Source organism: Ornithorhynchus anatinus, chromosome 19, assembly GCF_004115215.2.
Source record: "Ornithorhynchus anatinus isolate Pmale09 chromosome 19, mOrnAna1.pri.v4, whole genome shotgun sequence".
Classification (NCBI taxonomy): Eukaryota; Metazoa; Chordata; class Mammalia; order Monotremata; family Ornithorhynchidae; genus Ornithorhynchus; species Ornithorhynchus anatinus.
Window position 1 is genome coordinate 17,604,706 of NC_041746.1, and position 27,693 is coordinate 17,632,398.

The following is a 27,693-nucleotide window of genomic DNA, read 5'->3' on the forward strand; positions in this document are numbered from 1 at the left end:
CAGGCAGGTGGTCTATCCACTAGGCCACACAACTTGTCGTCATCATCACGATAAAGAGTTTCTGCCTGGCGCACAGGGAAAGGAATTGTCTTCGGAGGTTTGTAAGTAGCGGAGACCTGTCGGTCAACCAATGCTTCAAGAATTTAACCAGGCAACAATATGCTGGACAGTTTGAAGGGAGGAAAGAGGCTGGAAGCCGATACAACGGTCTGACGATGACATTCAATAGTATTTATTGAGCGCTTACTATGCGCAGAGCACCGTACTAGGCGCTTGGAATGGACAAATCGGTAACAGATAGAGACGGGCCCTGCCCTTCGACGGGCTCACGGTCTAATCGGGGGAGACGGACAGACAAGGACAATGGCAACAAATAGAATCAAACATGAATAAAAGCTTGGACTTCAGCGGTCCCAGTTCACCAGAGAGGAAGGGGCAAACCTGCGAAATGTTGTGAAGGAAGGACAGGAAGAATTCAGCAGTTCAATGTACGTGAGAAATAAAAGAGAGACGTCAAAGATGACATTAAGGTTGTAGGCTCCCGAAACAGGAAAGAAGGTTGTTTTTTTACTTTTTTTCAACCGATTTGATATAAATAGAGATTTCAGCCTGGGATTACAGTGAATAAACCACAAGCAGCATGGCCTACTGGATAGAGCGCTGGCCTGGGAGTCAGAAGGACCTAGGGTCTAGTTCTATTCCATCGCTTGTCGGCTGAGTGACCGTAAACGGTCTCTTCACTTGTCTGGGCCTCACTTATCTCATCTGTAAAATGGGAATTGAAACTGTGAGCCCCATGGGGACAGTTATTAGTCCAACCTGATTTGCTCCCATTAGATCTAACCTCACTAGTTTGTTGGGATATGGATTGGGTCTAATTTATGTTCTCTCTGTGCCTCCATGCAAATAGAACAGATCTTTATGCAGTGTAGAGGAATTTTTGATCTGACAGTGATGTTTGGTGATGATTGGAATTGGGAAGAGAAAGTTGATAAAGCTTTATGCTCTTTTCATTTAAGAAGAAGAGCCAAATGAAGTTCACTGGTGTTCTCATAGTTAGAAGGAATATAAAAATGACACATTTGAACGCAGAAACAATCACAGATCAAGAGCACATTGTGAGGAATAATTGCCAAGTACTCGTTTTCGGGGAAAACACAGAGCAGAAGGCAATCTTAAAATGCCATGAAATTGAGAATAGGAATAACTCTGCAAAGAAGAAAAAGCAATGTTTTTCTCAGTAGGAATTAGTCAGCCTTCCAAGATTTATAAGAGCAATCTCAATATTGAAACGTTTCATTTTTTTTTTCTGAATTGGCTACATAAATACATTTGTTCTGGAACCAATGGAGGGCTCCGAAATAGTCCCCATTTGGGGGGGGTTGTTCTTTATAATGCAATGCTTTGATGTATTAAGTATAAAAAATTACATCTTTTGCGACATTCACAGAAGATAGTGTGTAAACACAGTCCATATGCAGATAAGAGCTAAATAGTCACAGTGAATAATTCATGAGTTCTCTACCGCTCTTGGGGAGTAGGAAGAATAATATATCGCTGTCTTTCATTTTAAAAGGAAAAAATCACTGATGGTGAGATGTTAACGAGACACGTGTGTGTGGCTGAGGAGAATAATACATGGCACGCATTTTGCACACATAAAGTTTGTCTGTTAATGGACTTGCAGTGCCTGAAGAAACAGCATGCCCTAGTGGGAAGATCACTAGGAATCAGAGGACCTGGGTTCTAGTCCCCACTCTGCTCAAGTTTTCTGCTGTGTGACCTTAGCCAAGTCACTTAACTTCTCTGGGCCTCAGTTACCTCATCTGTAGGAAATGGGCTTCTAATGCCTAGACTGGAAAAGGGAAAATGGAGGGGAGTAACAGGAAAAGCATTAGGGGAAATGGAAACAAAGAGAAGTGGAGAGGGATAGTAAGAAGAAAGGATGAGAATGAAGATTAGGCAGGTTCGCCTCCTTCTTTGCCTCCATTCCCTATGAACTGTATATTCCTTATGGGCAAGGATTGCATCTACCAACTCTTAAAACTACTGAAATACAATCGTAACTGTAATGATAATAATGAGGAAGAAGATCTGGGCCTCCTACTTAGAGCGAGAACCTCATGTGGGGCAGGGATTTTGTACAACCAGATTGATTTGTATCTACCCATTGCTTAGAACAGTGTTTGACCCACAGTAAGCGTGTAACAAAATACCATAGTAACTACTGTATTATACTTTCCCAAGCACTTAGTAGAGTGCTCCGTGCAGAGTAAGTGTTCATTAAGTACTACTGACGGACTTATTGATCGAATCCCCAGATTTCCGCTATTTTGTCTACCACCATCTGGATCAGCACATTTTTCAGGTTCCAGTTACCCCCCGTCCCCCATTTTCCCCTACTTTTAACCCCATCAGTTTTAGCTGGGTTTTGAAGATTTTGTCCTCACCTTAAGACAAGAGCCCCCCTCCCAACAGTCCACCTTAGATCAAAGTAGCAATCAATCGGTCAATCAATCAATCAGTGGTATTCACTGTGCTCTCAGCAAGTGCAGGGTGCCATACTAAGCTTGGAGAGAGTCCAGTATAACGATGTAACAGAGTTGGGAGACATGTTCCCTGCTCACAACAAATTTACAGTCTAAATGGGGAGACATTCATTAATATAAATCAATTAGGGTTATGCACATAAACGCTGTGGGGCTGACGGAGGGGTGCATAAAGGGCAGAAATCCAAGTGGAGAAGCAGCGTGGCTCAGTGAAAAGAGCGTGGGCTTCGGAATCAGAGGTCATGGGTTCGACTCCCGGCTCTGCCACTTGTCAGCTGTGTGACTGTGGGCGAGTCACTTTACTTCTCTGTGCCTCAGTGACCTCATCTGTAAAATGGGGATTATCTGTGAGCCTCACGTGGAACAAACTGATTACCCTGTATCTCCCCCGGCGCTTAGAACAGTGCTCTGCACATAGTAAGCGCTTAACAAATACCAACATTATTATTAAGTGCGACAAGGGAAGCCCAAACTATGTGAAGGGCCCACTCATATTGATAGTTGTGGTTACCGGACTCTCAGAAAATGGATTCCATCTTTACTATATTCTTATTGCAGAAAATGAACGACTCAGGTACCAGCAAAATAACTCAGCAGAAGAAACTTTCTCTGTTAACTGAATAACTGATCTGGAGATCAAGGTTTCTCTCTGAATATTTGAGCAAAGTTTGCTATTCTGTTGAGAGGGAGGATGTTTAGTAGAGAGCATTGAGTTGTAGATAGATAAGCGAATGCTGTTAACTTTTTGGGCCGCTTAGTCACTGCGACTCACAGTGACTCAGTTCTATCTGCTAAGCCCCCCTTTTCCTCAGCTCCCCAACTCGCGTCCTTTGGTCTGCTCCCCTCTCTTTGCTCCACAGCACTTAGGTATAGATGTATATCTCTCTAATTCTATTTATGTTGATGCCTGTTTACTTCTTTCGATGTGCATATATCTATAATTCAATTAATTTATATTGATACCCGTTCACTTGTTTTGATGTTTTGTTTTGAGAAGCAGCGTGGCTCAGTGGAAAGAGCACGGGCTTTGGAGTCAGAGGTCATGGGTTCGAATCCCGGCTCGGCCACTTGTCAGCTGTGTGACTTTGGGCAAGTCACTTAACTTCTTGGTGCCTCAGTTACCTCATCTGTAAAATGGGGATTAAGACTGTGAACCCCACGTGGGACAACTTGATTCCCCTGTGTCTACCCCAGCGCTTAGAACAGTGCTCGGCACATAGTAAGCGCTTAACAAATACCAACATTATTATGTCCGTCTCCCCCTTTCTAGACTGAAAGCCCGTTGTGGGCAGGGATTGTCTCTATTGCTGAATTATACTTTCCAAGCGCTTAGTACAGTGCTCTGTTCAAAGTACGTGCTCAATCAATACTATTGAGTAAATGGATGACAATTTTTGATATTTTTTTTTTTTCCCTTAGGAATCAGTCAGTATTAATCACTCAATGACATTTTTTGAAAGCTTACCATTTGCAGAATACTATACTAAGAACTTGGGAATACCAGAGCAATTCTTAATTTCAAAATGTGTACAGGGCTGATCTACTCAATGGAATTAAAATCTTCAATGTATTTAATTTTGCTGATTCTAATTTTGGGCCCTCACTTCAGGATTTGGTCAGAAAATCAAATGAGTAGAAAATGATCTTCAAAATGTTCTACGGTTTGAATCAGGAAGCACCAGGATTTCACAGGAAAGCCAGGGAGTTCCCAAATCTACATCTACAGCCCTGACCTCTCTCCTAGTCTGCAGTCTCGCATTTCCTCCTGTCTTCGGAACATCTCCGTTTGGATGCCCCACCAACCCCCTCAAACTTAACATGTCCAAAATAGAACTCCTCGCCTTTCTACCCAAACCTCGTCCTCCCTTTGACTTTCCCATCACTGTAGACAGCACCTCCGTCCTCCGTCTCAAAGGCCCAAAACCTTGGCATTATTCTCCACTCATCTCTGTCCCTCAAGCCACGTATTCGATCTGTCACCGAATCCTTTTTGCTCTACCTTCACAGCATCATCAGAATCTGTCCTTTCCTCTCCATCTAAACTACCATCCAAGCACTTATCCTATCCCTCCACGATTATTGTATCAGCCTCCTCGCTGTCTTCCCTGCCTCCTTTCTCTCCCCACTCCAGTCCGTACTTGGCTCTGCTGCTCGAGATCATTTTTCTAAAACAAATTCAGTTCACGTCTCCCCAGGCCTCAAGGACCTCCAGTGGCTACCCAGCCACCGCCCTATCCAACAGAATCTCCCATCCAAAGACTTTAAAGCCTTCAATCAGCTCGCCCCCTCTTACTTTAACTCTCTGATTTGTTACTACAACCCAGGCCGCATGCTTCACTCCTCTAATGCCAACCTAGTCACTGTATCACCATCTCTTCTATCTCACTGAGGACCTCTCGCCCGAGTTCTGGTAGGAAACCTCCACCGCCTCCAAATACAACAGGCCATCACCATCGCCATCTTCAAAGCCTTAATAAAATCACATCTCCCCCATGAGATCTCCCCCTCTAGACTGTAAACCCATTATGGGGCGAGAACGTATCTGGTAATTCTACTCTACTGTACTCTCTCAAGTGCTCAGCACAGTGCTCTCAACTTAGTAAGGGCTCAGGAATGGACTTCCCTGACCAAAGAGCACGGGCTTGGGAGTCCGAGGTCGTGGGTTCAAATCTCGGCTCTGCCACTTGTCAGCTGTGGGACCTTGGGCAAGTCACTTAACCTCTCTGTGCCTCAGTTACCTCATCTGTAAAATGGGGATTAACCATGAGCCTCACGTGGGACAACCTGATTACCCTGTGTCTACCCCAGCACTTAGAACAGTGCTCTGCACATAGTAAACGCTTAAATACCAACATTATTATTATTAATTGCCACTGATTGAGTTTCCACTCAGTGATAAGAAATTCTGAGATCACAAAGAACAATTTAAAGGTATTTAAAATGGAACCTCTAGCATATAGGCCTTGTTAATTAAATTTGTAGAAGCTATTTCAGTCCATTTGATTTATCTGCTGAACAACACTCTCAGAGACATCACACAGTTCTGCCAAGAGTTCTATAGCCATTATCAGAGTTGAAATTCTGGGATGCTGATTATAAGTTTGATCCAATAATGCCACTTCTTATATTCCTTTGTTCCAATGTGATCCAACTGCACAACAAAATCATTCCTCAATGATATTTATTGAGCACTTCTTGTGTTCAGAATACTGTACTAAGCACTTGGGAGAGTCCTATACAGTAGAGTTAGGAGACGTTCACCGACTACAACGTTTTGGACAGTGTAGAAAATCCTTTCAATTCATCCTAATCCTCTCTATCCTGGGAACATTTTTTCTGTTATGTTTTCTTTTTTTTACCTTAAACAATTTACCTAATCTCTCTGTAGTCTATTCCTGTTTATGTGAGAAAAAGAGAGCAAATAAACTTGGAACAAATAAGGAAATGAACTGAATTGTGATGAAGAACCTTAATAGGGTGAATGTGAGAGATCAAACTTCAGTGCTCAATACAAGACTTGCGGGCAAGGCTTTTGGGGAGGCTCTTAGAGTTGGTTTTTTTTTTTTTAAATGAACTCTGTTTGGCACTTATTTCAAGATGCTTGATAAATATTCTATGATGATAGTGGAAAATGCAAACCAGGATGTGACTGGTCTGTCTTTTCTTGACATTGTCACTTTGAAATGATGCTGAAGCTTCCTTCCCCTGAAATGATGCCAGTGTATCCACTTCATCTTTAACGACTTTGTTCTCTTCCCCACCATTCATAAACAGATGCTTTAAAGTCACTCCCGTCTCTGGTTTGGCATTTCCCTACATGTGGCATTTCCTGTGTTATCGGGAGTCCAAAAATAAACCACAAGATGGCCCAGAGAATTATTTTCAGCCTGAAATTAAAATGGAAATCCTATCTTGTATAATTGATAATATTTTCTGTTCAATGTTCCCTTTTACCTAAATAAAAATGGCACAAATGGGTGGGGAGGTTAAATCTTCTAAAATTCAATTGATTCCACGTGACCTTTCCAGGACATGTGGAGTCAAGAAAGAACTCTCTGCCTCAAAGAGGCACAGTAAAATGCTGAAGGGCTGGAAGTAGTTAAATAAAAGTGGCAGGAAAACCAGGTGTGGTTTACTGCTGAAGAGACTGGAAAAAAAAAAAGAGCTATGGCTTGGAACTAATAAAGATTACTTGATAAATATGTAGATTCAGTTCTTTGATTTAATGGTAAGGAAAACAAAGAGATCAAGAAGACTCAGGGGTTTCCAACAGGTATGAGACTTTAGAAGAAATAAAACTATTGGAGTTTTGAAATACTGTTGACTAGAGCGACAAAAACTAAAGATCAGTGTTGTTAGAAGAGAAGAGTAATATTTGATTTTGGAGAAATGCATTATTTTTAAACAGGAATTACTGGATCAGAAATTGATACTCATGAGGAATGCCCTTGTTGAATCAAATGAAATATTTGAATAACTATTTCAAATATGCAATCATTAAATAATTTTAAAAATTATTATTCAAGGCAAAAATTGAACATGATGCAATAAGGCCATTGTTGAATAATGAAAATAGAATTATCCCTTTTTCTTGTTTTGTTTCTACTGTTCTTCTCATAATTCTTCTTCTATTCTTTGTCCACGAGGCCCGGTGAGAAGTAGCATGATTTAGTAGAAAGAGCACAGGCCTGGAAGACAGAAGACTGGACTTCTAATCCCAGCTCTGCTACTTGCCTGCTGTGTGACCTTGGGCAAGTCACTTGTGTCTCTAAGTCTCAGTCCCCTCATCTGTAAAATGGGGATTAAACGTCTGTCCTCCCTTGGACTGTGTGCCCTATGTGTGATAAAGGTGTTTGGTCCATAGTCAGCACTTAAATACCACAGTGATGAAGCAGCGTGGCTCAGTGGAAAGAGCCTGGGCTTGGGAGTCAGAGGGCGTGGGTTCGAATCCCAGCTCCGCCACTTGTCAGCTGTGTGACTGTGGGCAAGTCACTTCACTTCTCTGTGCCTCTGTTCTCTCTTCTGTAAAATGGGGATTAAGACTGTGAGCCTCCCGTGGAACAACCTGATTACCCTGTACCTCCCCCAGCGCTTAGAACAGTGCTCTGCACATAGTAAATGCTTAACAAATACCAACATTATTATTATTTTTCATTATTTTTAGTGGTATTTGTTTAATATTTACTAGGTGTCAAGCACAATTCTAAGCCCTGGGGTAGATACAAGTTAATCGGCCACTCGGGCCCCACTGTCTAGGTAGGAGGGAGAACAGGTATTGAATCCCCATTTTGCAGTTAAGGAAACTGAGGCACAGAGAAGTCAAGTGACTTGCCCAAGGTCACACAGCAGGTAAGCAAAAGAGCTGGGATTAGAACCCAGGTCTTCTGACTCCCACACCTCTGCTCTATCCACTAGGCCACGCTGCTTACACGCTGCTGTACTATGTGCACATGCAGCATTCTGTAGGATGTCCCTCTCTCCCAAAACGCTCAGTAGAGTGCCTTGCCCACCCTAAGTGCTCGATAAATACGATCGAATGAATGTGGAAATCTCTTCAAACCCCAGAAACCAGCACGTGTTTCTGCTGTTTCAAATGTTTCACCTGAAGCCAGCTCCATACGAGTGATCAGCTTGCCTTAGCTTGATTGCATTCATGGATCTTAAAACTGGGTATTTAAGGAGAGTTGAGACCGGGCCTCTTAAAAAGAGGGTATCCCTGAAAACGGGATCTCTCCACCACTTTACTAGATCGCTAGTTCCTCTTTCTGAGACGATGTTTCAGATGACAAACTTATCCCCTCGCCTTCAAAAATGTGTTCGTTTATGATAATAATTGTCCACATCTGACTGACAGTTTCATGGGCTGCTTTGGAAGCTGAAGCTCCTCCTAGAATTTCCTTGGAATATACAAGTGCTCTAATTAGCTCCCTCTCCCCTTTCATTTATTGAGGGGACGGACACAAATTATGCTATGTAAGAAATAAAGTGGCTTGTGAAAAGATTAAATTGATGAAAGCAAAGTCTCCCTGAAACAAAGAGCAAACAATAGGAGCATAATAACAAAGCAGTCTGATAAATGAGCATGACTTTTCACTGTTCCACTTTCTGTCTGGGTAACTGTTGGGCTGAAACAGCGCTCACTCAGGCTTACGTTGATCTACTTCCATTTCCCTGAAATACTTGTGCTAAATATCTGCATGAATCTCGAGGTACAGGTGAAGAATGCAAAACTAACTATGAGGTGCTTGAATGTACATAAGGAATGCCAATCCTGCAATTTATTGGTATCTTTCATCAGGAGAGACTTTTAATACACTTTCATTTCTTTGTATTTTGTGAAGCAATAAATTATTTTCAGGGTCTTGAATTTAGATTAATAGCTTCTTAGCAGTTTATTAGTAAGAAAAAATGCTGATTAGAACAAACTCTGATCAGGTTGGCAATAGGTTTTCGATCCCTCAAGAATTCTTTCACAATGAATGTCTAAAGCACTGGAAAAAACAAGTCTCATTTTTCTTCTTTTTTTTTTTTCCAAGAACAGGAGTTGGCTAACAGGGGAAATCACATGAACCTTAAAAAAACTGGCTTTGGTTCTTATTAGGAAACATTTAAACACCTCCAGCATTTTTAAAAAAATATACTTAAACCAGTTAACCTAAATATGGTATATACCCCCAAGAAAACCTGGACTTTCAGAAAAAAGGAAAATATATTTCAAAAAGAGGAAAACTAAGATTCTCTTCATTTCATCTCTTCCTACTGAAATTTGTTGACACCGTTTATGGAAACTATCCTAGATAAAGGTCTTCCTGAAAATTCCAGATGACTCATTTTACCTCAAATGCTGTACTAAGTCTGGGTAGATAATCATACATTCAGATCAGGAACAGTGCTGTCACACACGGAGTTCATGGTCTAAGGATATTAAGTCTCCATTTGACAGATGTTGCAACTGAGGCACAGAGAAGTTATGTGAATTGTTCCAGGTCACACAGCAGGCAGAGCAGAGATTAGAACCCACCTCTCATGACTCCCAGACCACTTTCCACTAAGGAATTTGCTTTGGGTGAGAAATTTGACTGCCTTGGCCTTGGTAGTTGTAACTCCTGTAGATTTCAATAATAACTGTGGTATTTTTTTAAGAGCTTTCTATGTGCCAGGCCCTGTACTAAGAGCTGGGGTGGATACCAGCGCTTAGAACAGTGCTCTGCACATAGTAAGCACTTAAATACCAACATTATTATACAAGCAAATTGGGTTGGACACAGTACCAGTCCCACATGGGGCTCACAGTCTTAATCTTAAAATGAGGTAAGCGAGGCACACAGAAGTTAAGTGACTCGACCAAGGTCACACAACAGACAAGCAGAGGAGTTAGGATTAGAACACAGGGCTTTCTGACTCCCAGGCCCAGGTTCTAGAGCATGCTGCTTCTCATCTTACTGTACTCATTAGTAAATTCAAGACCGAGTTTATTGGCTAGAAAGTTTGGGGCAACATGAAATACTGAAATCCTCAAAGATTCAGGGGGATAACTATCTGTTTGGGACGGGGGTGAAAAAGATGCAAAGCATTTAAGGAGGGACAGGCAGGCTATGAAAGCTGTTTTTAGTCTTCAATTTTTGGTCTACTCAGCTCCTCTAAGGAATTCTTGGATCTTTCAATGCCAGGATTCACCCTGGCTGATTCTCATCTTTTAAGATTTCCCAAATCACGGTTCCAAGTCACAAGACCATAATAATGACCCTTACGGTATTCTGTTAAAGCTGGTCTACTAGTATTACTGGGTGAAGAACCAGAGGAAAAAATTCTCATTCCAAAAGACATTTCTCAAACACTCAAAGCTCAGAGACATAAAATTACTTTAATATATGGTGTGGGGGGGAGGAGGAAAGCTAAATCAGAATTGAATGCTTACACAGGCTTCGCTATATGACCAGACTGCCAAGCATAAACAAGTTCTCAGATACACAGACAGAGTTCTGAGGATGTGTACTCACAAACGAGTATTTAGGGCTTGGCAACATCAAGCCTCTTGAGTATTATCTAACAGATGGAAAGTGAGAAGCAGCTTGGCCTAAAGGGTAGAGCACTGGCCTAGAAGTCAGAAGGACCTGAGTTCTAATCCCAGTTCCCCCACTTGCCTGTTGTGTAACCTTGGGAAAGACCCTTAACTTCTCTATGCCCCAGTGACCTCATCTATAAAATGGAGATTAAAACTGTGAATTCCGTGTGGCAGGGACTGTCCAACCTGATTATCTTGTGTCTACCCCATCACTTAGTATGGTACCTGGCACATAGAAAGTGCTTAAGTATTATAAAAAATAGTGAGCAAGAATGGCATCAAATATACTTAATGACCCCAAAGATAATAATGATGGTATTTGTTAAGCACTTACTATGTGCCAAGCACTGTTCTAATCACTGGGTGTGGGGGGGGTATACAACATAATCAGGTTGTCCCACATGGGGCCCCAATCACCCAACTTAATGACATCTCCCTCATTCAACCCACATATTCAATCTGTCACCAAATCATGTTCATTCGTTATCACTAAAATCCACCCTTTCCTCTCAATCCTGACTCCTATCCCATGAATCCAAGTACTTCTCCTACCTCGGCCTCGATTATTGCATTAACCTCCTTGCTGACCTCCCTGCCTCCCCAAACTTCAGTCTGCTGCCCAGGTCATTTTTCTGCAAAACCAATCAGCCCACCTTTCCCTACTCCTCAAGACTCTCCAGCGGTTGCCCCTCCACCTCCTCATCAAACAGAAACTTAAAGAACTCAATCACCTTAGTCTTCCCTGCCTTAACTCTCTGATTTCCTACTACAACCCAGTCTGCACACTTTACTCCTCTAATGCCAACATACTCACTGCACCTCGATCTTACCTCTCTCTCTGCTGCCCCTTCCCCACATCCTGCTTCTGGCCTGGAACTCCCTCTGGCTCCGTATCCTACCAACCATCACTCTCCCCTCATTCTAAGCCTTATTAAAAATCATATTTCCACCAAGAGAGGCTTTCCTGACCAAGACCTCATTTCCTTTTCTCCTACTCCCTTCTGCCTCACCCTTCCATTTAGATTTTCACCTTTATTCATCCCTCAGCCCCACAGCATTTATGTACATATCCATAATTTATTTATGAGTGCCTCCCCCCACCTTCCCCCTTTACTACAAGTTCTTCCTGGGCAGGAAACGTTTCTGCCGACTCTCTTATACTGCATTCTCCCGAGTGCTTAGTACAACGCTCTGCACACAGTAAGCATGCGATAAATGAGACTGATTGATTAAAGTAAACCATCTGTTCCAGATGCACTCTGATTTATTAAAGAGCATTGTAGCAATTAGTCCTGCCGGTTACACTTGGACCTGTATCCTTGGGGCACTTGATATTCTCTCCACTCTTGCATCATCTGGCATCCACCCCCGTGTTGAGCATGTTGCAAGCACTTAATTAATGATGTCCCAGGGTCTAATCAAGCTCAGCGTGTCCAATATTGAACTCTTCAACTTCCCTCCAACAGCTTATCCTTCACCTGACTTTCTTACTACAGTTCACAGTGTCATGCTGTTGAGAAGCAATTTCGCTCAGTGGAAAGAGCACAGGCCTAGGTCTGAGAACCTGGGTTCTAATCCTGCCTCTGCCCATCTCTGCTATGTGACCTTGTGCAAGTCACTTTACTTCCCTAGGCCTTCATTTTCTCATCTGTAAAATAGGGATTCCATCCTACTCCTTCCTAACTATGCTGTGAGCTCCATGTAGGACAGAGACTATTATTTTGCATCAACCCCACTGCTCAGGACAGTAACTGGAACATAGTAAACACTTAAATACTATAACGATGATAATAATAAAGCACAGCATAGTGGATAGAGTACAGACCTGAGAATCAGAAGGTCATGGGTTCTAATTCCGGCTGGGCCATTTGTCTGCTGTGTGACCTTTAGAGATGAGATCATTTCTTCCTCATCCACAAACACAATCTTTATTTCTTGTAAACTAGAATTATTCACATAATCTTCCAAACCCATCAATGAAGGCCTATACAACTGAACCCCATGTTAGAAGAGATTCTATTAAAGCATCACACGAATCCACATCATGAATAATGTCACAAACCTGATTTAGTGATTCAAACTGCGTGCGATATCCACCGAGAAAAAGACTGATTCTGCGGGGCTTAAGCTTGCAAGAATAATACAGGCCTACCATCACTTACTGCTAACCCACGTACAAAATCCTGGGAATACAATCTGAAGAGGCGGATGCTTTAACCTATGCAGATCCCAGATCAGCTTCAGCTGAGTTGCTAATTAGGTAAGGAAATCACTTCCCACTTCCTCCCCTCCACCTGAACTGAGATTAAGCAAATCACCAGGAGTAGACGTTCTGCCCACAGTTTGATTCAGATTCTCATGGTGTTGAAAAAAGACACCTGAAGACGTAACCAAAGAAGTGGTTGAACTGGAGAGGCAACTTGATTTAGAAATGGGTGAAACTGTTGTTGGTGTGTGAAGACCATTGTATTTATAGAAACTGTCCAGTGAGTTCCCCATTAAACTTCAAACTCCAATGCATCATGGCAAGAAGCTGAACCAGACGAAGAAGCTGATTCTCCATATTTCTGCAAAATTTAGGGATCAAAAAATAAGCATAAAAAATTGCAGTAACTGTTTAGTACTTACTATGTGCCAAACAATTTGTTAGGATACAATACAGTCAGATCATTCAGTTCCTGCTCCAGGTAGAGCTCCCAGTCTAAGGGAAATCTGGCATCAATTTTCAAGAAACTGATGAATTTGTAACTGAATGCAGAAGCAATTAATTGACTGAAGAAGACACTAATGTAGAGAAGAGTGCTCAGAAGTGTTCCCCAGGAGTTAGCCTGCTACAGATTCCTCTAAGAACCTAAAGTGGATAGATTTCTCACTAAATTAGAGAAAAAGCTGTGCCAGTCAATGTCCTGCTTCTACAGCAAAGACATCAGCATCACATTTCAACAAACTCAATTAACATTGTGATGTTATGCTTTGAAGTACTCTGATGAAAATTAAATAATAGTTTAGGGATATTTATCATTGCATATAAATGAATTTCATATTATTTTTTCAGAGATTCTGGAGTACATCCTAATTGATATCATGCCAGTTTGGGGGAAATTGAACCTCACCATACCATTCACAATACAAGCTCACTTTCAACTAATGCAACTCAGTCATATTTTGGGCTACGCCCATAAAATGTTCTCAGATGATCTAAACAATTCTTAGTATCTCATAACATTTTATACAAAACCGTAGTATGTCCTGGAAACAAGAAACCCTTGCTTTCCCCTAATAGAATGATGTAAAATGTCAAACTTTCTAAAGGAAAGATGAGAGTAGAAACAGCTGTTTCAGGCCAAGGTCCTTGAAGCTTAGTACTTCTTAAAGGAAAAGAATAATAAACGAGCCTGGCAGTAAATAACAGTATCTTGAAGTAGCAGTGGTCATTGTTTATAATCAGGAAACCCAGGGTGGGTCCTCTTTCCGGTCAACAATGAAGTGGACCGTGATGTAGGCTAAGTTTGTACTACCTATCCCCTTGTATGTCAGAAATCATAGGATGGATAAAAAAGTCCTGATACAGCTTTAGCAGCTCTCAGTAAGCATTCAATAAATATCTTTCATTAATTGATTCACCCTGCTAGGGCATGGCCCAGGGAGAAAATTCTGCTCTAATTGAATGCTGTATCCATCACACATCCGACCCACCAAATTGGTAATAATGATGACGGGATGATACTAGAAGTTAAATTGCGCTAAAAGTTCAAATATCTTTATTGTTGATATCTCCTTCACTTCATTTTATCAATACGCTTCTTTAGCAACATTTCTAGAATTTCATCTGGTGCTGATTTCAACTCTCTGTATTTCCACCAGGATTTCAATGCAGGGCTTCCGGCCAAGGTCATTCAGGTTCCATGAATGGTCCTTTGCAGCTTCTAATTCATCATTTCCTTTCCTTTCTATTCTCATAGAAACCCCTTCTCCATAAGACACCTTTTTATTGGAGAAGCAGCTCTCTTTCAAAAATGCTCAAGGGCATGGATAGTGTCCCCCAACTTCATTGCAGTCTCCCAAGTGCTTAGTATAGTGCTCTGCACCCAGAAACCGCTCAATAAATGCAACTGATTAATCAACAGTTGACCAAGAGCCCACTATGTGAACAATTCCAGCATTTACACCGTGAGATCATCCTCTAGAGTGTAAGCTCATGTGGACAGGAAACATGTCTACCAACTCTGTTATACTGTACTCTCCCAGTGCTCTGCACACAAGAAAACACTCGTTAAATATGACTATTTGATCGATTGATTTAAGGAAGCTCCTTGCAGAGTTTTTTTCAGGGCTCATAGGGAATTTGCATCATGTTTTGTTTTGTTTTTTTGGAGGGGATGGAAGGGGAGGGAATTTGTTAAGTGCTTGTTATTTTCCAGGAACTATACTAAGCACTGGAGTAGATAGAAACCAATCAGGTTGGACACAGCCTCTGGCCCATATGGGGCTCACTCTCTTACAACTGAGGCACAGAGAATAATAGTCATAATGATGATGATGATGCTATTTGTTAAATGCTTACTATTTGCCAGTCACTATACCAAGCACTGGGGTGGATACAAGCAAATTAAGTTGGACACAGTCCCAGTCCCATGTGGGGCTCACAGTCTTAATCCTCATTTTACAGATGAGGTAACTGAGGCACAGAGAAGTGAAGTGACTTGCCTAAGGGCACCCAGGAAACATTTGGCAGAGGTGGGTTTAGAACCCGTGACCTTCTCATTCCTGGGCCTGTGTTCTTTCCACTAGGCTATGCTGCTTCTCTGCTATGATTTCTCTTTAGGCATTAGCCAATCTGTGTACTATATGTGTAGTATTAATCTAATTTTATGTATTTATTTGCCCAAGTATAATATAAAGTTAATTTGGTTAAAATGGGTCCAGATTTAATGATTCAGTAATCAATTAAGTAGTAACTGGGAAGGGCCAAAGTATGTTTTACAGAATAAAATAACATTTATAGCTTCAACACTGATGCTTGACACTGAATTTACGCTTGTAAAACACATTGGTATTAATCGAAATGTCTCTGAATAAAGCAAGTTCACACCGCCTGATTGTCTGGATGGTCAGTTGTATCTTGTCGTTGTCATACTGTTGCATTTTCCCAAGTGCTTAGAATAATGCCTATTAGTAAATCAATCTATCAGTAATAGCATTTATTGATCCCCAGTTGCGTAGAGCACTTACCAAAAGCTCGGGGAAATACAATACAGTTAGAAGATATTACCTTTAAACTCATAGATCTCACAATCTAGTGGGAGAACCATGCACTTAAATTACAGATGTGTTGAAACAGGGTATATAGCATTTAGTAGGAACTCAGTACATGTGACTGATTTTTAAATTGAAATTAATTCATACAAGACAGGAGGAGAAATGATAGCTTTATCTTAGGATGTAGTGTGACTTTCCACCCTCTACCAAAATCTTTCTTTGGTTTGCAGGCATTCAATCTTTATATCGTCATTGTTAATATTATGATATTTTTGAAGCACTTACTATGTGTTAAGTGTTGTAAGACCGAACCCCACAGTGGTACGGAGATTGTGTTCAACCTAATTTGCTTATACTCGCCCCAGCACTTAGTATAATGTATACGTATGGTATACGTTGAACACATAGTCACCACTTAACAAATACCTTATTATTATTATTATCATTACCAGTCTAAGCACTGGGGCAGATACAAGTTAAACAGGTTGGAAACAGTCCTCGTCCCCCATGTGGCTCACAGTCAAGGTAATAATAATAATAATGATGGTGCTTGTTAAGTGCCTACTATGTGCCAAGCACTGTTCTAAGCGCTGCGGGAGATATAAGGTAATCAGGTTGTCCTACATGGGGATCACGGTCTTAATCCCCATTTTACAGATGAGGAAACTGAAGCACAGCGAAGCTAAGTGACTTGCCCAAAGTCACAGAACTGACAGAGCTGGAATTAGAACCCATGACCTCTGACTCCCAAGCCCGGGCTCTTTCCAGTAAGCCACGCTGCTTCCCAAATAGGAGGGAGAACAATTGTGGCATCTCCATTTTACGGATGAGGAAACTGAGGTACAAAGAAGTTAAATAAATTGTCCCAAGTCTCAGAGCAGGCAAGTGGCAGAGCTGGGATTAGATCTTAATTCCTCTAGCTCCCAGGCCTGTGCTCTTTCCCCTAGTCCCCACTGCCTCTGTTGCAATCACATTTATTGAGTTCCTACTAAATGCTATATACCCTGTTTCAACCCATCTGTAATTTAAGTGCATGGTTCTCCCACTAGGTTGTGAGATCCATGAGTTTAAGGGTAATATCTTCTAACTGTATTGTGTTTGCCCAAGCTTTTAGTAAGTGCTCTACGCAATTGGGGATCAATAAATGCTATTACTGATTGATTGATTGATTTACTAATAGGCATTATTTTAAGCACTTGGGAAAATGCAACAGTATTTGCATGTGCTTCTCTGAACTGAAGGTAATATTTGGTTATTTGGAGGCTACAGGGCTTTATTAATGGAAAAGACCCACAGGGCTACCGATTGTGCTTTATTGGCTCATTTTTTTCCAGAAGCCTTCAGTGGACAATCATCCACACTGCTTTGAATGTGCAGCCTCATGGAACCAGCCTGGGAAAAAGAGCTGTTTAAAAAGTTAAAGGCCTAAATGTGAAAATTACAAAGCAGAAAATTTAGTGGATTCAGCATCAATTTAGTGTTTGATAAGTATTACGAAGCTGAATGGCTGAGAATTAAAAAAAAAACTTAGAATATGTTTATGTGCTTGAAAAAATGAATACTTTCAGCATGGCTTTATAAATATCACTTGAAGCTCCATGTTTTCATCCCTACATTAACTCAATAGGTAGCTGAATTCTAACGTTTTTGCCAATGAGGTCATTGAACATCTGTGGAGAACCTTACGCATTCATGCTGACAAATTCTTCAAGTCCCATAATCCAATCCAAGCATATTTTCCAAGAGGCTTCAGTGACAGAAGGGCTTCTTAACCTCTTAATTACCTCATAATGAGAAAAAGCAGAAATAAAATGAGAATGCCATGCAGATAGTGGAGCCCTGAAATATTTCTGAAGGCAAATTCTTAGCTCTTAATGAATATTATTATTAGCATTATTATACTAATTATTATTTTCAAAGTGGTGGCATTTACATAGACTTTTCTACTTAAGCATTTAGTACAGTGCTCTGTACACAGTAAAACTCAATAAATGTCTTTGAATTAAATGAATACTTCATAGTGAAGAGTAATAAGGTGGCTCCATGAAAACGTGTTTTTTCCTCAAAAGAAAGGGCATTATAATCATGCTGAATTTCAAAAACATAAATTCTCACTCTTCCTTTTAATCTATCTAGCCTCCACGTTCTTTTCACTCCTATATCCAGAGAGACATCCGTATCCATTAACTTCTTAGCTAAGCATAACCCATTTTCTCAAACCTTGTTGACGAGCTAAATCACGATTTGAGCCAGAATGGACACATTACATTAGGTAACTCAGTAATCATTTATCGATCCATTTAATAAACCTAATTATATACCTTGCAGGTACATCAGGTGCTTACACAATATGCTGGGACTTCACAGCTCCCTCAAAAAGTCGATCAATGGTATACGTTTAGCACTTATTCATTCATTCAATCGTATTGATTGAGCGCTTACTGCATGCAGAGTACTGTACTAGGCGCTTGGGAGATTACAATGCAATAGACTTGGTTGGCCCCTCAAATAATATGCTTTGATTTCACATTTTAAAACGAAGGATTTTTTGTTCAAACATGACCTGCCCTTTTAAATAGCCCTGATTTCTGCAGTTAAATTGCTTCTAAAACCAAGAAAATGTCTGCAGATTATACTCAGCTCTGTACTTCCAGGGTAGACTGCCTTGCTCCAATTTTGAAAAATACAGAGTCACTGAAGATTTCTGCTATTTTAATGGGCTAGGTTGAGAGAGAGGTGAACGATTTTCATTTAAAGATTCTTGCCTAATAAGTACTGATTTTAAATTTCAAAATAAAGGATTAGAAGTGCCCGTAAGCCCCTTGTGGGAAGGGAACGTGTCTATCAACTCTGTCATATTATACTCTCTCAAGAGCATAGTACAGTGCTCTGAACACAGTAAATGCTTATGAAATACAATTGATGGATTGATTAGACATTTAAAAGACCTTGGAAAAAAGCTGCCAATTTGGCAAGCAGCTGGAGGTTCATAAAATGATGCTGTTTATCTCAGCTAGTGCTTTTCCAAGAATACAAATGGTAACAGATTCCAAAGATATGAAAGAGACTATTCAGTTTTATTTTGTTTTCAATGACCTCACACCTGCTACTGCACCTAGCCAGGAGGATTAAAATCACCTTGAGGTGTAATGAGAAGGAGACCTTGGGTCAGAATTACAGAAACAAGCAAGTGCTTGTTTGGCAAAAAACAACCAGAGAGAGAAAAAAAGACCATTTCTTCCACTGAGGTTTGTTAATAAGCACCCTAGGACATTTGATTCTGGATTAAATTAGTATTTTTTTTCTTGCTACCAAGATATATATTTTACTATCAACATGTGAATTGCGGGAGGACTGATAGCATTAGGCAAATGGAAAAAAATTACTGGCTGGAAAGGAACAAAAATGATCCGCTTGAAGGAATGAGAAAAAGGACAGATGTGACTATTATAGATGTGTACGGTGATGTCAAAAATCCTCAACCTGCCTTCTCTGAGTTTTAAATGGCTTTACAGTTCTGTTGTTAGAAAGGATAAAGCTTAGACTATTGGCCTGAAAAACAAGAAAGATTTGCCCATGAGAGGGATATTAAATGTCAGAGAGGACTCTCCAAATATTTAATCCAGGTCCCGTAAAAGTGTTCTTATGATAGTATTTTAGGCCTGGTATAGCCAGGCAACCAGACGGTATTTCCTGAGAGTCAATCAGGTGTAGGTTACAGGTTAGGTATATGTAAAAGTACAACCTGTTCTCAAGGAATACGCAGTTTAATAGAGGAGACAAGATAGGAAACATAAAGTCAACATAAATTATGTTCATATTCATTCAGTAGTTACTCAAGAAGGGTTGTGGGGGAAAGGCATAATAATAATACTACTAATAATGGTGCTATTTGTTAAACACTTACCCTGTGCCAGGCGCTGTACTAAGCACTAGGGTAGATACAAAGTAATTGGGTTAGACACAATCCCTGGCCGACGTGGGGCTCACAGTCTTAATCCCCATTTGCGGATGAGGTTACTGAGGCACAGAGAAGTTAAGGGACTGGCCCTAGGTCACATAGCAGATGAGTAGAAGAGTCAGGATTAGAACCCGGGTCCTTCTGACTCCCAGGCCCGTGCTCCATCCACTAGGCCAGGTGCCTATGGGTGAGAATATGGGTGCTGTCCACGGGGGATAGCTTCCTGGAGGAGGTGGCTGTTTTAGGTGAAATTCGAGAGAGTAGACATAGAGTAGAGAAGAGAGAACACAACAGGATAAGTAGACATGATTTCCCCCCCCCCCCCCAATAATTTTTGAATCCTAAATATATGGAGCTTCACTACAAAGTCTCGAAAGCAGGTGAGAGGATTGAGGGTGGAGATATCAATATTCTACCTGGTTAGGACTTTGGAGATAGGTTCTAATTAGAAAAACAGCATGGCCTAGGGGAAAGAGCACAGTGCTGGGTGTCAGAGGACCTGGGTTCTAATCCCTGCTCTGCCACCTGCACGCTGTGTGGCCTGGGACACGTGACTTAATTTATCTGTGCCTCACTCTCCTCATCTGTACAATGGGGATTCAATTCTGACTCTCCCTCCTGCTTAGAATGTGAGCCCCATGTGGAACGGTGACCGTATCCCATCTGATTATCTCGTATCTACCCCAGCACTGGGCCCGTACATAGTAAGTGCCTTAACAAATACTTTTATTAGGTGAGATGGGAATGTAAGTTGGCCACCTTATGGAGAACTTTGAAAATAACCATCGGAAACGTGCAACTGATCTAGAAGGCGGTGAGGGCCCATTGGAGAGATAGAGTGGAAAATAGGAAGAACGCAGCTGACCAGCGTGGAGATGAATTTAGAGACATAGAACATCATTCATTCATTCATTCAGTTGTACTTATTGGGGGCTCACTGAGCACAGAGCACTGTGCTAAGCGCTTGGGAGAGTACGAAATAACGATAAACACACATAATCCCTGCCTGCAGGGAATAAAGAAATGCTGGAAGCCAGCAGACGATCTACAAGAAAGTTACAGTAGTCAGATCTGACAGTCCATAGGTCTTCCCAGCTTCAAAACCCTTCTAAAATCACAACAGCCTCCAAGAGGCCTTCCCTGATTAAGCCCTCTTTTGCCCTTCCCACCCTCCCCTCCGTGTTGACTACGTACTTATGTACCAGAGAAGCAGCATGGCATAGTGGATAGAGTAATAATAATAATAATAATAATGCTGGTATTTGTTAAGCGCTTACTATTTGCAGAGCACTGTTCTAAGCGCTGGGGTAGATACAGGGTAATCAGGTTGTCCCATGTGAGGCTCACAGTTAATTCCCATTTTACAGATGAGGTAACCGAGGCACGGAGACGTTAAGTGACTTGCCCACAGTCACACAGCTGACAAGTGGCAGAGCCGGGAGTCGAACCCATGACCCCTGACTCCGAAGCCCGGGCTCTTTCCACTGAGCCACAATGCTTCCCCCAGAGTACAGGCCTGGGAGTCAGAAAGGTTTGCAACATACCTAAGTCCGGATACAAGTCAGATTTCTAATCCTGGCTCTGCCACATGTCGGCTGTGTGACCTTGGGCAAGTCACTTCACTTCTCTGTGCCTCACTTACCTCATCTGTAGACGGGGGATTGAGACTGCGAGCCCCGCATAGGATAGGAACTGGGTCCAACTCCATTTGCTTGTATTCACCCCAGCGTTTAGTACACTGTTTGGCACCTAGTAAGGGCTTAACAAATACCACAATTATTATAAGATACTTGACTGGTCCCCCTTAAACTTTGATACCCCAGTCCTTATACACTTATGTACATATCGGTGATTAATTTTAATGTCTGGGTCCCCCCCCTTAGACTGTACACTCCTGTGGGCAGAGAATATGTCTACCAACTCTGTTGCATTGTACTTTCCCAAGCAAATACGGATGATTGATTGATTTACCCCAAACTGAAATGGTACAAAACTGTTGTCAATCTGTAAAGAAATAATATATATGTATATAGGTAAATATAAATCTGTACATGCATATATAGTTTTTTTTTAAAGAACTAGATGAAAGCATATCAGGTTCATCTATCCTTATCACACTGTAATCAGGATGTGGTAAAACTAGGTTCTCTCACAGCTTAACTGGACATTAATCCTCTGAGGACAACAAAGTTGTCTGATTTTCACTGAAGTAACGATTTGGTGAACTGATCTTAGTAGCCTGAAGGAGTTAAAGGAGCTGCCAAAGGAAGGAGGGGTGGCATTGAAAGAATTTTCTGGCACTGGGCCCTCTCTACTGAAAACAAGAGGGGTAATTTCATGGCACCGGGATCATTCTTTTCTCTATTTTCCCAGAAATTCTAGCTGACTCTCCTCCGTACAATTTACACACGTAGAGACTGCATTGTCGGTACCAGATTTTTATCTGGTTTCAGCCAACAAAGCGGAGCACTTTGGGGTGACTTGCTCCATCTTAGTTTCTCACACGATTTCACAGACTGTAGAAAGGGGGTTGGATGAGAATTTACTTAAGTTGTCCCAGTTCACGTAGCAGGCAAGTAGCAGAGGTGGGATTAGAAACCGGTCCTATCAAATCATTTATGCATATTATTATATATTAATAATCATTATTATATCATTAATAAAATTTATTGAGCACAAGTGAGTTTTGACTTGGAGCAGGTTGCCTTCCACTCACTAGCCACCAGCCAAGCTGGGAACGGAATGGGTAGGCCTCCGCTTGACACTCCCTCCCAAAGCTGAGACTGGTAGAGGACTGGAAACTTCTGGAGCCAACCTGAGAGGGGTTTGAGGAATTAGGGAACATTTCTGCAAGAACATACTTAATTTTAGGTACAATGCAATACGGTGCTGGAAACGGTGGTGCTCATACCGATGGCTTGGGTCAATCAATCAATCAATCAATGGGCTTTACTGACTGCTTACTGTGTGCAGAGCACTGTACTAAGCACTTGGTAGAGAGTACAATATAAGAGAGGTGGTGGACACATCCCCTGCCTACAAGTAGCTTAAAGTCTAGAGGGTTAAGGGGCACCTTAGCAAGCTGTTCTTCAAAAACGTAATTCCTGGGCTTTAGGGGAACTCACGGAACCATATATGTAGATCATTATGATGTCTTTAGTAAAACAGTAAACCCTTCTATAATTCATGAACTGCTTACTGTGTGGCAAGAACTGTACTAAACGCTGAGGTAGATGCAAGATAAACAGGTCAGACACAATCTCTGTCCCACATCTGGCTCACAGCCTAAGGAAGTGAGAGAACGAGTATTTCATCCCGCTTCTCCAGATGAATAAACTAAGGCACAGAGCAGTTAAGTGAGTTGGCACACAGCAGGCAAGTGGCAGAGCGGGATTAGAACCCGTGACCTCTGTCTCCCCTGCTTCTGCTCTTTTCACTAGTCTCTGCTGTTTCCTTTTTAACATTTGCTTCCGGGAGAGCCCCTTCACAATCAAGCTCCTTGAGAGAGAGATGCGACTGCCTCTTCGATTTGTATAGTGTATTCCCAAGTGACTAGAACAGTGCTCTGCTCTCAGTAGGAGCTCAAGAAGTATTGGTGGATGAGTGAACAAACACTATTGGTATTTCTGAGCTCCTCAACTCTTTAAAGTGCTCATCTGCTGGAGTCAAGCGCTTCAGGGAAGCAGCATGGCCTAAAGGATAGAGCCCGGGCCTGGGAATCATAAGGCCATGGATTCTAATCCTGGCTGCTCTACTATTCTGCTCTGTCTGTGGCCTTGGGTAAGTCATTTCACTGCTCTGTGCCTCAGTGACCTCATCAGTAAAATGTGGATAAAGACTCAGATCCCCCATGAGACAGGGATTGGGTCCCACCCGATTTGCTTGTAACCACCCCAGCGCTTAATATGGTGCCTGGCACCTAGTAAGCGCTTAACAAATACCACACTTATCCCTCTAGACTGTAAGCTCATTGTGGGCAGGGAATGTAACCACTTATTGTGGCCCTGAACTCTCTCAAGGGCTTAATTCAGTGCTCTGCACACAGTAAGCACTCAATAGATATGATGGGCTTATTGATTGACTGAGACACTTTGCATCTGTTAGTTGGTAATGTTGATAAAATAATTGGGGGAGGAAAAGGACAGAAAGGAAAAAAATGGGTTTATAAGTGAGTCGTGCTGTTAATAAAGTATGCCGTATCTTTGATCACACCTTGAACATACTTAGGAACTACAAAAAAAAATAGAATAGGATTTTATCTCTCTGTCAAAGACATCATCGTATATTTAAATGGGAAACTGTATGTTTCTCCCCTCCCCACCCACCAACGACCAAGCACATTTGACCCTCGAAATGGTTAGAAATTTAACAGCCTCATCTGATTCTACCTGTGCCATTTCTTAACCAATTGGTCGACGTCGGTAGAATTCCCTTGGGGGTGACTGCTACAATTAATCATTTCATCATCCGTTTATGGATCCTGTTTTATCAGACACACATTCAGGAAATAAGCTTTTCAGCCTGCGTTTCTGAACTTGATTTCTGTGTTGATAGTCCGTGAATATTAGTCACTGACTGACAGATTTTGTTGTATACATTTGTATTCATTGCACTCTGGAGTGGTTGTTACAACCTGAATGTGCCAGCTGTCTCCCGGGACCTTCTTCACAAAATGAGCTGTTTTTCTCATAGGATTTTGCCCTCCATAAAACACAAGTTTAGCTCTATTTTTCCAATTATTTGATAAAAGTTCCTCTTTGTGATGATAAGCCAGTGTTTATTTTCTCTGGCATCATGTGAATAAATCTTAGAGGAGAAAATTTGCATTTTAATCCAAAACAGAGATGAATAACATAAACTAATTATATCTTGGTCTATGGCATATTTCGAGCTGGTATCTAATCACTTCCTAATGGTTTCTCTACCTGTACAAATTACCTGAATAATTTAGGGCCCTCCAAATGCTCTCTGACCCTAATTCTTAGGCCCTGATGTAGTTTGAAAGCTCAATGATCTAAAGACAAAATGATGGGAAAAATTCAGGGAAATTTAGTGTTTAATGACACTGTTAATGTGTAAAATAGGACACATTCACAAATCTGTATTCTCTACAAATCACCCGGAACCATGTTATCTTATTTCCTCTGCAGAGAGAGGATGATGGGGGGGGGGGGGAAGAAAAGTCCAGCTCTTATTACATCTGGGGACAATCACATAGTTCTTTTCCTGCCACAACACGTGGTAGCATTAGAAGTAGTTGTGACATTTGTTGCGTGCTCACTGTGTGCTGAGCATTGAACTAAGCACTGATGAGAGATGGTTTCAGATCAAGTCCCTGCCCCACAGGGGACTCACCGTCTAAGGTGGCAAGGGAAAGGAAAAAAATGCCCTATATGGTGCTCACGGTATGAATCCCCATTTTACAGATGAGGTAACTGAGGCACAGAGAAGTGACTCACCCAAGGTCACTCGACAGACCAGTGACTTCTATACGACATAGTTGTTGGAGATGATTATAATACAGGACTTGGGATGAGGGAGGTAAATGAGTGTGAATCAAAAGGGACGGGTTAGCACAAGGGAAAGAATAGCTGGAGATCGTCTCCAAAACAGCCAGTAAAGGACGAAGGAGGAAGACTACTCGGAGATGATGCTCGAGGAGAGCAAAAAGAGAGAGAATGGATGGAGCCAGAACAGCAGCTTAACTTTCTAAACAGGTGGACAGGAACCAAAGAGAGAGAAGACAGAGATGGATAAGGGGACTCTCCACCATTAAAGGGGACCATAAAGGACCAAGAGCACGCAGATGGTTCCGATGAGGTGGGGGAAAACGAAATCATACCAGCCTCCTGTATAGATGACTAAGAACTCAACCCCAGGAGATTTCAGAGTGGGGAGATAATAATAATAATAATGATGGTATTTATTTAGTGCTTACTATGTGACAAGCACTGTTCTAAGCACTGGAGTAGATACAAGGAGATCCTCTCTGGGGGTGGAACAGAAAGAACTGAGGTATGTAGGAAGGGGTAAAAGGCCTCGTCCTTCTCCCCCTCTTCTTCCTCCTTACCTTTTTCCTTCTCATTCTCTTCTTTCCTCCTCCTCGCCCTCTTCCTCCTTGCCCTTTTCCTTCCTGTCCCTTTAATCTTCCCCTTCCCCTTCTTTCTCTCCTCTTTCCCACCCTCCTCCCCATCTCCTCCTCTTCATCTACTTCTTTCTCTCCTCTTTCCTTTTCCTCCTCCTCCTCCTCTTTTATCTTCTCTCCTCTTCCTCCTCCTCCTTTTTTTCCCCCTCTTCCTCCAGCTCCTTCTCCTCCTTCTTTCCCCCCTCCTCCAACTCATAATCAATCAGTTAATAGCATTGATTGAGTGTCAGAGCAGTACACTAGTGCTAGGAGAGTAGATTAGAATCAGATACGATCTCTACCCCCAAGATGCTTACGATCTAGCAGGGGAGACAGGAACTAATGCACCTGCCTGCTATGAGGAATTGTTAGAGTATCGAAACGGGAACGTAAGTGCTACAGGAGTGAGTGAGTACTTAAGAATTTATATGGGATGGATTTAGAACAATGGAGCTGCAGATATGGCAGTGGTGAGATCTGATTTCAGGGGTTCCTCTTTAATTTTCACTCTCTATTAATATCACACAGAATGGCATAAATTCCTTGAAGCCCAACTTCCACAGGCTTGAAATACTGGAAATCCATCCAGCCTGTTAAATAGAAGAAGGTGACCCTGTCCTCTTGGAATTGATTTTAGGAATGTTAAGAAAATACCATTTTTCCTCTCTCAGGAATGGTTATCTTTAAAGCTTAATAAAATGAGATACGTAGACATTACCTGAAATTAATCTCACCTAGATTTAAATTTGCTATAGACCGTTCAGCATTTTTTTCCTCTGCGTTCCTCTCTCCCACACCCTCTACCCTCTCTCTCCTGGATGAAAGAGAACAGTAAAAATCGTAGCAAAATTAGCAGCATTAGCAGCATTAAATTAAGAAAAGCAGGAAACACTTAGTAGAGGTCAGAAACTGGTTTACATAACCCCAGCTCTGAGCCATGCCTCTCCTCTTAGAGAAACAGTTGATCTTATATATGGACTAGAAGATTATAGTACCGCGTTTGTTTAAGCGTGATGCTAAAACTACAGCTGATTTTCCAGGGACGACTTTCTTCTGGATTTGCTGCTTCCAGTTCCAAATTCTGCCAAAGATTCGACTCTCCTCTGACACTCATTGTTAGAGAGTGCACTCTTCATCACCCCGGCAGAAAAGTGCTGCGTAGGCAGGTACGGAGGAGAGTGGACCGTATCTTCCTCTAGAGCCGAAAACAGATTGACAGAGGAAGGGAACGTTTCTTCCTGTGGACCCGTGCCGCCCCCGCTGCTGGGAAGTTCTTTACAGCTGCAGGCCTGACCACCTGTGACAGCAGCCTTCAATAGCTGGATATCCTGTTCTGAGTTCTGCTTCGGAGCCGTCCGGGATGATTGCATGGGAAGTGAATTGTGACTTTCCAGGGTTTTAGGTATGCCAAGATCAGCTAGGGAAACATGGGGTGGGAATAGACAAAAGACCGATAGTTGCCATTTCCTTGTTCCCTGAAATTCAAGAGGAGGGAATGGGTAAATTTGAGAGAGAATTGCACCGGACATTTAATAAAGATTATATCATTGATAGACTCCAGTTGAAATTCAAGAACACTAAGATGATTAAAAACCCAGAAGGTATAGCTCTTTTGTAGCGTAGTTTATACATGGAAAAGGTGTCTCAGTTGAGCCGCTGGTGTAAGTGCAATAAGGATTTTCAAATAGTCGATGATTAGCTGGTACTCCAAAATGGTTTATTAATAATAATAATA

The 27,693-nt window shown here is 41.7% G+C and overlaps 1 long non-coding RNA gene across 1 annotated transcript; it reads left to right on the forward strand.

Moving 5' to 3' along the window:
- Positions 1 to 27,564, forward strand: LOC114805712. Its single transcript, XR_003753733.2, has 3 exons — positions 1 to 101; positions 25,552 to 25,654; positions 26,999 to 27,564. It is a non-coding gene; the product is annotated as an uncharacterized LOC114805712 (long non-coding RNA).
- The last annotated feature ends 129 nt before the right edge of the window (positions 27,565 to 27,693 follow it).